The following is a 10,000-nucleotide window of genomic DNA, read 5'->3' on the forward strand; positions in this document are numbered from 1 at the left end:
GGAGTCGTGGAAACTCTTCGGCTAGCAACACATTCAAAATCCATGGTGGTCTGCTACAAAGCGACAACTGGATTATACTAAAGATGTCTGAGAATAAAGCTGCAATCGAAGAAGCCAAAAGCAAGCGCACATCAGCTAAAGGACGATTTACAAGAAAGAGGAACTTCCTCGTCAAATCAATAGAAAGCGATCAAGGAATTGAAGTAGTTGAAACAAATTACGCAAATTTAGCTGGAGCGTATGATGAACTCGAAGATAAGCATGAAACCTATGTTGAGTTATTGACGGACGAACAGTCTGAAAGAGCAGAAGCTTGGATGACAGGAGTACAAGAGAAATGTAATGATGCGACTGATCGCAAGATCAAATATGTGGAGCAAATCACTTTAAAAGAAAGAAGAACACGCGAAGACGCAGAACGTCAAGGATACATTGACAGAGCGCGATCAAAACGGAATACAGCGCGCGCCGTTTTCGAAGCGTCATACAAAAGTATATCGCACGCGCTGAAATCGGAAGAAATTCCGAATTTTGCACTGAGAGATTTACAAACACAAATAGAAGACGAATTTCTAGAATGCAAACAATCGAACGCAGAACTGCTACAGCTATTATCCAGCGAATCCGCAGAAGCTGAAATGAGTTGGATCGCCACAATCCAAACTTATTATCACGAAATAAAGGAGAAAATAGTAGTAAGCTACACTAATGTAGAAGAAGCTAGGGGAACAAAACAGGAGTCTACCGCCTCAGCTTCATTCCTAAAACTGGAAAAGGTACGAATGCCTCATTTTGATGGGAAACTGCACGAGTATCCGCAATTTAAAAGAGACTTCCAGAAGCAAGTTATGACTCAGACACGAAAGAGTGACGCAGCATACGTCTTACGCACCTGTCTTGACGGGGAGCCAGCGAGACTGGTGAAAAGCGTAGACATAGACGAGATCTGGCAACGTTTAAAAGAGAAATATGCTGACCCAGCCAAAGTCGCTGATGTCATCATTGACGAAATAAAGCGAATATCGAGGTGCTAAGATCTGGAATGATATCAGTGATAACATTAAGCTTCTATCACTACAACAATTTAAGAAAAAGCTAAAATCAATCATCATTGCAAGTTACTAACTGAATCTTGTATAGTAAATTTCCTTTCTTCTGTTAGTTAATCTGCGTACATATATTTTATTTTATTTTATTTTCCTTCTTATTTTCGCTAAATTGTATTTTAAGTTTAAAACTAGTTTTTGTCTGTATCTTTGTGTTGTTGTATTTGCTACCTTAAGAAGTACATCACACCGGTAAATATTACTGTGTTTAAAACCCTAAGGATGGCTGCCCAATTTCATTAGCCTGGTGGTTATTTCGGGCAGCCATGCACTTTATCTTATTTCTGTTATCAATTTTTGTAATGTAAATTTAATTTAATTCAGGGTGCAAATAAAGTTGTTGTTGTTGTTGAACATGCTGTGGTTCACTGTTGACAATCAGAAAAGAATAAAAATACTGATTTTAAACCGAAATGACGATACGTGCAGTCAATCGACGAGATTAGAGAGAAAAGCACAATAGAAAATTCAAATACTGGTTTAATTTCACTGTGAAAATGAAGTACTACAGATTCTTAAAACAAAATACGTGGTTGGTGATCTTGTGAATGGTCACGGAGCTTAGGTCCTAGGTCAAATTAAATCCACACGATGAGGTACAGTCATTTCATGTACAACACTTAATACCCCATCCCCACAGCATTACTCGTAACCATGGAGCTGTTCGAGAAATTCATCAGCTATCGTGGAATCGGAAGCAGAAAAGGCTCATTTCCAGCCAAGTGCGTGGGGATTTTTGACGACGAAACATTCAACGAGGTTCGCAAATAATGGGGCTTTAGCTTTGCGTGAAAACATCGCGGCTGGGATGGATTTTCGAGGCGCAAACCACCTCTGAGCTGACTACGGTCGAAATCTTAGTTTGCAGCCTTGACTTCGTCTTAGAACAGTGAAAACACGGAATTCCCGAAACGGTAAAATAAGCACCAAGACTCACAAGAATACACCAGAGGTGAGTTTTATTCATTTTATTGAATGAACGTTAAATTGAGCGTTTTTTAGGCTTCATAATCGACGGTATTTTATTTCCCATGCAAAGTCTTATAAAGCGTTTAAATTCTCAACGGCTGTCTGTAACTCAACACCACTGACAGTCAAAGGTCATCTTCCCACTAGTAATTAATTACACGCTCTCTAGTGACGCGAACTTGGGCTGCCTATGCGTAAACTCGCCACGTTTTGCACAGGATTGTGTTTTCGCTCAAAATATTCGCTTGCTCTTGCTCCAAATCTTACATATTTACCTTGATTACATGTCCAGCGAATTATTTTATCCTCTGGGATGAATTTTCCGTCGAAAAATCGGTGATTTGGATGATTTTTGGCCAACAGAGGTCAATTATTCTTTATGTGATCAGTCTCGTAGCCGTTAGCAACGGGTCGCAAATTTGACACTTTTAGCGGACCATCATATTAAAAATTCTGAAAATACTCGTGCCTGATCAGGTTTTTGTCAAATTTTGGTCCAAGAAAGCTGATGAAATGAGGAACATTTTTGTTGGCCATTAAAAAATTCGTAATTGACGTTGAATTGACCAAATTTGTGTGGAAAACTGATTTTAATGGTCTTTTTTAAATAAAATTTTGTAGTTCTATGTAAAGAAGTTACTAGTCTGGGCTTGCAACACTTGTCAACTACATATCAAAAGTGTCGGTCGGGGTACTTTCGGATCAGATATCCATCTTAGATATACTAATTTTGTCACTCACTACTACACTGGATCTCAATTATGCGAAAAATTCCTATCTAAGTCTCAAACGATTGTCTTTCACAAGCGGTACTGCAATTTTTAGATCATGCAAGGCAAACGCAAAAACTTCAGCTTTTTTATTGTGAAGATATTATTGGCTACCGAAAAAAAAAAAGAGTTCTATTCTTTCAGTGCTTGGCCGATGTTACGAAAACTAGACCCTCCGTGAGGGTACACTGGGTTGCCTGTGGTACGTGCACCGTTCCAGACAATTTTTTCAAGTTGGGGGGTCATCAAGACCATTTAAGGGGTCACCCAGAAGTCATACCCGCAGAGGCCCTTTGGCTCACAGGTTCTCACACGTTCGTACGACGAAAAAAATCTGTCCTTGCGTAATATGTAGCTCTAACAGTGTACGATATTGTTTTGGTATTGTCTATCATTGTAGTGCCATGGTAGAAGCTTTGGGTAAATAGCCTGAGAAGACATGTGGTTACTAGCAAAGTACTGAACCCAGAAAGATCGAAGAAAATAAATGAGAAGTGAGAGACATTGGCTTCTGGGCTGACATGTTGATAACCGTCTTTTCACCACAAGTTTAAATTAAGCGTGCCCTCTGAGCATCGGACAGCTTTGTAATACTAAAGTTTACTAAAATTAAGCCTTCTTCGGCGGGATTAGTGTCTGGATGGGAAAACATATACGCCTTCGTAAAACAGAAGCATTGGACCGAAAATACTATTAACGCTAACAAATGCGAATTTAGCAAGGTACAGATTTTGTTAGCTTGCTTTAGGCAAAAACAAATATTGATGCAAAAGTAAATAAATATTGATACACAGTTTTTAGAAAGAGCAGAAGGAAGTTTCCAGGACGGTCGCTCGAGAATAAAATATTTACGACATGAAAACAACATTAATTTTGAACCGTGAATATAGAATATAAACAGTTACGATCAGCGACAAACATTTTGGGAGATTTTTGCTACGGTCAATTTTGTTATTGTACGTTTTGGCTGCACAAATAAATCGCAAAATCGAAAGTGACATCGCCGGAATCCAGCGGGCGCCGTGATTACTAGTAAGTTACCGCGGCATGTTTACTTGCCAAACAGTGAAGCATCTGTGTCAAATGATGGCAAGATACCGGGTTTTCGTAAGTTTCTTTTTCTGTCAAGTGTTATAAAGTTTGACAATAAATGAGCGAATTCAAAACAAAGATCACAATCGCCCACCATTGTTTCTGCAAAGTCAAAAATTTACTCGCCAAGACGAGGTTATTTATCACCAGGTAATTCCATCATTTTGGAAATAGCAGCTACTTTATTATTCACCGGCGTCACAATTTTTTGCTGATTTTGGGGCTCATTTTGTTGAAACTCAAGCACGCTTCTAACAGACCTGTTTATTCTCATGAAACCTTTCCTGCTTACAGAGTTAAACTAAAAATATCCTCCCGTATCACGTTTCAACCTTAAGCTCGAAAATTCTATACACAACATGATATTATAATTCACAAAGGCAGAAAATATCACAGAATCCTTTTCCAGTGAAACATTTTATTAAAACAAACAACATAAGATGCACTAAAACGCCATTCGCGTTGCACTGACCTTCCATTGCTGGTTAACGAGAATAACAAACTCACGAGGCAGAATGTATATTTATATTTAATTAAGTTAGCACAACACAAAAACGCTAACCTCATCTTGACACGAAAATGCTTTACTATTGCCATAAAAACTATCCAGTTAAGCATGCATATTATAAAACATGATGAATTCAAAAAGGCAACCTTTTCCAGCGAACAATTTTTTGAAACAAACAACATATTTGCTCTTAGAGGCGAAAACCTCTTCCTATTTCATTGCGTGCGTGAAGACAAGAAACTCAATCAAATTACTATGTACTTCAGGTTCAAACCCTTTCCTGAAGAACATTTTCCTTGAATAACAAGACGCTTTTTTAAAGCGTTTACTCGGAATACCAAGTAGCAAGAAGTAGGGTGATACATTTTGGACGAAGTAGTTTTTGTGACTGCTGCGCATGGCGCGTAGTCACTATTGCCATCGTGTTAGTTTTTCCGAAAATGAGTATGTAACAATAGAATACACTTCGGAGCCAATCCGCATACGAAGAGTACCAAAGTTCTGACTGTGCAAACAGTACGATGAATTGCCGATAGTTCGCGAGGACGAACGAAATGTTCGGGTGCCCCGTGTTCGCAGATGATGATCTGTGAAGAATACGGTTTTGAGGTGAGGTTTTAATTCTTAAAACAGTTACTTAACGTAGCTTTCGTATTTTGTTTCTAACCGACCAATTGAGCCCGTTTACGCGTTTAATGAACCCGCCGTTTTCTAGATAAACAAAGCTTTGCAGTAGCACGTAATTGTCAAACTATAGATGGTTTCACAGTAAGATCATCAAATTAGCAAGGTCTTCTGAACTGTCATTTATAGGAGTTTGAAGATACCCGAAAAATAAATCTTTTTTCAATTTTCCAGTTCCATGACGTCTTTCGTTTCGAAAATACAGTATTTCGAATTTCCTAATTGGCACCTTACGTAGCTTATCATGGTGACACCATGATACCAAGCTACTGTGGAACCCCGTTAATACGGTCATCAACGGGCCGAAAAAAAATTGGCCGTATTAACGGGGTGGCCGTATTACCGGGGGTAGGGTGAAATTCATGACTAAAAGGGCCTTAAGGACAAATATCGCATTTGCACTTCCAGAAAAACGTTTCTCTTTAATAAACAACAGGAACGTACGTACAGTAATTGTATAAAATACTTGAAACTTCGCACAGTAGGTAAAACGCTTAAACTTTGTTAAGTGTACTGTACGTTCTGAGCCTAAAATCAAAACAAGAACAGGCCCAGCTTACTATGCTTCTAAAAAACGGAAGCCGCCGTAATGACCTAACCGAAAGACTTAAGTATCAATCGTGTTTTTGACAAAAGCACAAAGACTTAATCCCTTCGCGATTTGCCTTACTGGATTTTACAGTAGTGTGTCAAGATCATGTTTGTAATGAAAACAGGGAGGAGTGTTGCTGACAGTACTTTGTAAAGTAAATCGGCTGTTCGATTACAGCGGTAACTAACGAAGGTCAATGAAATTAACATGCCACAGGCGTTTGGCGCGAGTGGCCGAGTTAACGGGATGAAATTATAGAGGACTCTACTGTTTGAGATTTAAAATTGTGGCCGTTGGCCGTATTAACGGGTGACCGCATGAACGAGGGTTTTCTATAAGAGAATGTATGGCCGTTTGGCGGGCTTCCACTGTATTTGATTGAAAAAAAAATATCAATCCCCCCTATGAATCTAAGCAGTTTGGGCCTTTCAAGTACTAGTACATTAGGAGATGTGTTCATACATTTTATCTCATGAGCGAAAAGTAAGCGCTTTCAAGGCAAAGTAAAGTCCACTTTGATCCACCTACACAAGTAAAAATAAGTTGTGTGATTTCAACGCTTCGACAAAGAGCTCAGAAACGATGTACCGCACAGATCTGAGAATTGGAGGTGGTGTCTAAATTTGTTTCCCGCAATATTCCAAGTTATTGGCCTTTTTCATCGAACGTTAAGAATTAATTTTTCTTGTTGCGTGACAGTGAGAATGATCTATGGCACGTAAATTTTTCAATGGTCGAAAAACTATCGATATGGAAGCTGTGGTGAATCAATTCCCACAATTCAGGCACCCCTATTAACATTACAGAATATTCTACTTCTTTTCCCCTTGCACATCTCTGGAGTAGTCACATGCGCCTCTCGAGCGCCTATGTTTTAATTTGCCAAGTACGAAACAAAACAAGTAAATGTTTCTGCAGCCAGTTGCTCATTCATAACAACGCAGATAATGTACCGGTGAAAATCGCTTAATGTTTACAATTGCAAATAAATTCAACAGGTGACATAGCTATAGGGGTAGTATGTCTTGGAACTGGTTGTTTGAATGGAAATTACTTTGGCGTTATGTCTATCTTTGCGGGATCTAGTATGTAGCTGACATCAGATGAACTGGTTTCAGTTGTAATTAATATGGGTAAGTGAAAAACGGTATTCATCTGCGAAGGTTCCAAATTAAGGGTGTTGTGAATAACGCGGCCGGTGACCTCCAGCTCTAGGTAACTAACATGAAGATCAAGAAACTAACAATAAAAAGAAAAAAATAGACATCGGCGGATGATGTTGGTACAGAGAACAGCTGAGGCAGAAAGAGACTAAGAAATCTCGGCCATTTATAACATACCGCTGCTGGAAGTTCTGTACTGGCGATTTAGTCATGTTGTCAACAGGCAGGATTATAGTAAATATCTTGTTCATAACATTTCCAGACGGCTGAATCCAGCATATTCACGTTTAGCTGCACTGCATTGCGTCATTTGCTATATCGTGGAACATGGGCTTTGAATCAGCAAACGAAATTAAACGAGTCACGCTGAAGCCCCAACGTAGAACCCATCATTTAGTTGCTCCACTGCACGTTATAAATTCCGCTTTTCATCTAATTCTGTTAGACGTGAGGCTGTTTCAAGTCTCTCGCTATCTGAAATCTACTCCTTCTCGTTTGTGTTTATTTTTTATTGTTGCAGTTGTTTTGTCCCAGAGGGAGGTCAAATGTATTGCTCGGAGGGGTGTAGTACATTGCTTTTAGCCAATGAAATCACCGCCTCCTAATTCTATTGTCCATTTGCTGCACAGAAAACTAAATTCTTCCCAGAATATAACTCGGATACCTTTCAGGTATTCCGAGTAACAAGAAAATGCTTTACTATTGCCATAAAAACTATCCAGCACACATATCATAAAACATGATGAATTCATAAAGGCCACCTTTTCCAGCGAACAATTTTTTGAAACAAACAACATATTTGCTATTATTGCGTGCTTGAAGAGAAAAAACTCAATGGTGTCAAATATGCGCGATATAACAAGAAACTAAAATTTCAGGATCAAACCGTTTCCATGAAGAACCTTTTCCTTGAATAATGAAGCACAAAATAGACGACAAGCTTTCTTTCAAATAATTCTTGGCTGTCACATTTCCAATTTTTTTTTAACTGAAGACTGTGCAGAGTTGATCACAGATCCACTTAAGATGTTCGATTCGTTCTCTGTCTTTGTTGAACCCATAAGTTACCAGAGAACTTTCCATTTGGTTTCAGTGTTCTACATAACAGCACACTTGGTAAATATTATTTTAGAAATGCAGCTCACTTTGATTTCTGCTCGACGACCGACAGATTGTTGTCGAAGTCCATTACTCGTCGTTTTTGAGATTCCAGTTGTTGGTGTTCACCGCCTGCGTAGTTTATCCAACTGACTTTCCATTATTGAGCTCCATAAGGGTATATTTTGTTTAAGGATCCAGTAAAACGTCTTTCGCGTTACATGACTTTCGACGCCATTGCAGGCTAAGTTAATGATTCTACTGTGTCCACCAGAGAAATCTACGCAGTTCCACTACCCTCTCGATCCTAAGAAAATACGTGCAGAAGGCTCTATGCACAAAGATACCACTTACCAGGGGAGTGACAGGCAAGACTTTTACCGACACGGAAGAAAAAAAAAATAACACCGAACAAATCCATCCATTTTTAGACTGGGATTGCCATACGGCAACCCAGTAAATAGCATTGCGTGACAAGCGTTACTTTCTAGACGCTTCGCGAGAGTTCGTAGTTTGTTTATTTTTAGGTTCGTGCGTAAGCGTTTCTAAATCGGTGTATTTTGTAATCTTTCTATAATTAGACTGATTACTATTTTAGGAAGTTCTAGAAGCTTATTGTGAGAGTATATAAGTAGACGAGTCCAAGCGAAGTTTTTTTTAACTAGTTTTTCACAAGCGAAGAGAGTTGGCGTTAGCCGTGTTTAGTCAAGTGTGACAGAAGCAGTGTTTATTCAAGTTGGCGGAGGCTGTGTAAGTTTGTCGAATACGTCTTGTTCAGAGTTTTACTTCGTGGAAACTACGTTCATTCTGGAATAAATCTTCTTGTTGTTGTTCCGACAACCCTGCGTTCAGTTTAGTTTGTAAACTACCTTTCCTCAAAACATTCGAACTCGTACCAGCAGATATTGACTACGACAAAGAATATTGCCAGACGGTTACCTTCCTTTTGAGCTCGATTGCTTATGAATTATTATAAATTATACAAATAGCAGACAGAGGCTTCTTTCTTTGCTTTCTTTAATTTCGCAACTCTCATTTACTTATTCTTGTCTTCGAGGAACGATGGTCTTGGAGGAGGTGTTGGTCTGTTGTATAAACCCGTCGTAGGCAATCGAACGTTCGGTAATCGAACCCAATCGAACCCAATCGTCCGATTGGGTTCGGTAATATATCGAACTTATTCGAACTCACAAAAAAAAATTTGCAAATCGAACGCAATCGAACTTTTGGTAATCGAACAATTCAACAATAGAACATAATCGAAGACCTCCATAATCAGAAACACGAACCAGTTTCATCTGGTCTGAAACAAAGCGTTGCGGTCAAATAAGTTATTTATTGACTTCTATTTCAAACACCAGTACAACAGGCAAGATGTCGGACAGGGCAGAGGTGAAACTTATTATTCTGGAAGCGGTGGTAAAGGGCTACCACGAGTGCTCTTTCGCCCTCCGTGTCGGGGATAAATTTCTTGTCAAGCAGAAAGAGGAGATAGGGGTCCGGCTCTGAGGGTAACTGACTATGACCGCGGCCAGCTTTAGTTCATATCTCTCACGCACTTACTCCTCTAGTTAAAACTCATTTAATTAAAGAGTGAATTCCCTCCAATTCTACTAAGAGTTAATGCTTATCAATTTTGTATACCATTTTGTTTTTCTACCGAACAAAATCGAGCCAATCGCGTCGATTGAGTTCGATTGGGTTCGGTAATCGAAGTTAATCGAACTCACAAAAAAGTTCCAGTTCGATTATGTTCGATTGCCGAACCAATCGAAATCCAATCGAACGATTGGGTTCGATTGGTTTTTGGTTCGGTTTCGTTCGATTGACTACGCCGGGTATAAAGCAGGGATTAGAGTTAAGGTCTAGATCTGCGCAAGTTCGTACGCTGCAGACACGCCAAATTTAGCTCCGTGCGAAATCCCTTATTTAAACCGATCTAATCATGCCAGTCACTATTAAAGCTTTAAAGAAGGAAAGTAACGGCCTTAGGAATCAAATTGATGCACTAACAAAAG

This window comes from Montipora capricornis, chromosome 6 (assembly GCF_036669925.1).
Source record: "Montipora capricornis isolate CH-2021 chromosome 6, ASM3666992v2, whole genome shotgun sequence".
Taxonomy (NCBI): Eukaryota; Metazoa; Cnidaria; class Anthozoa; order Scleractinia; family Acroporidae; genus Montipora; species Montipora capricornis.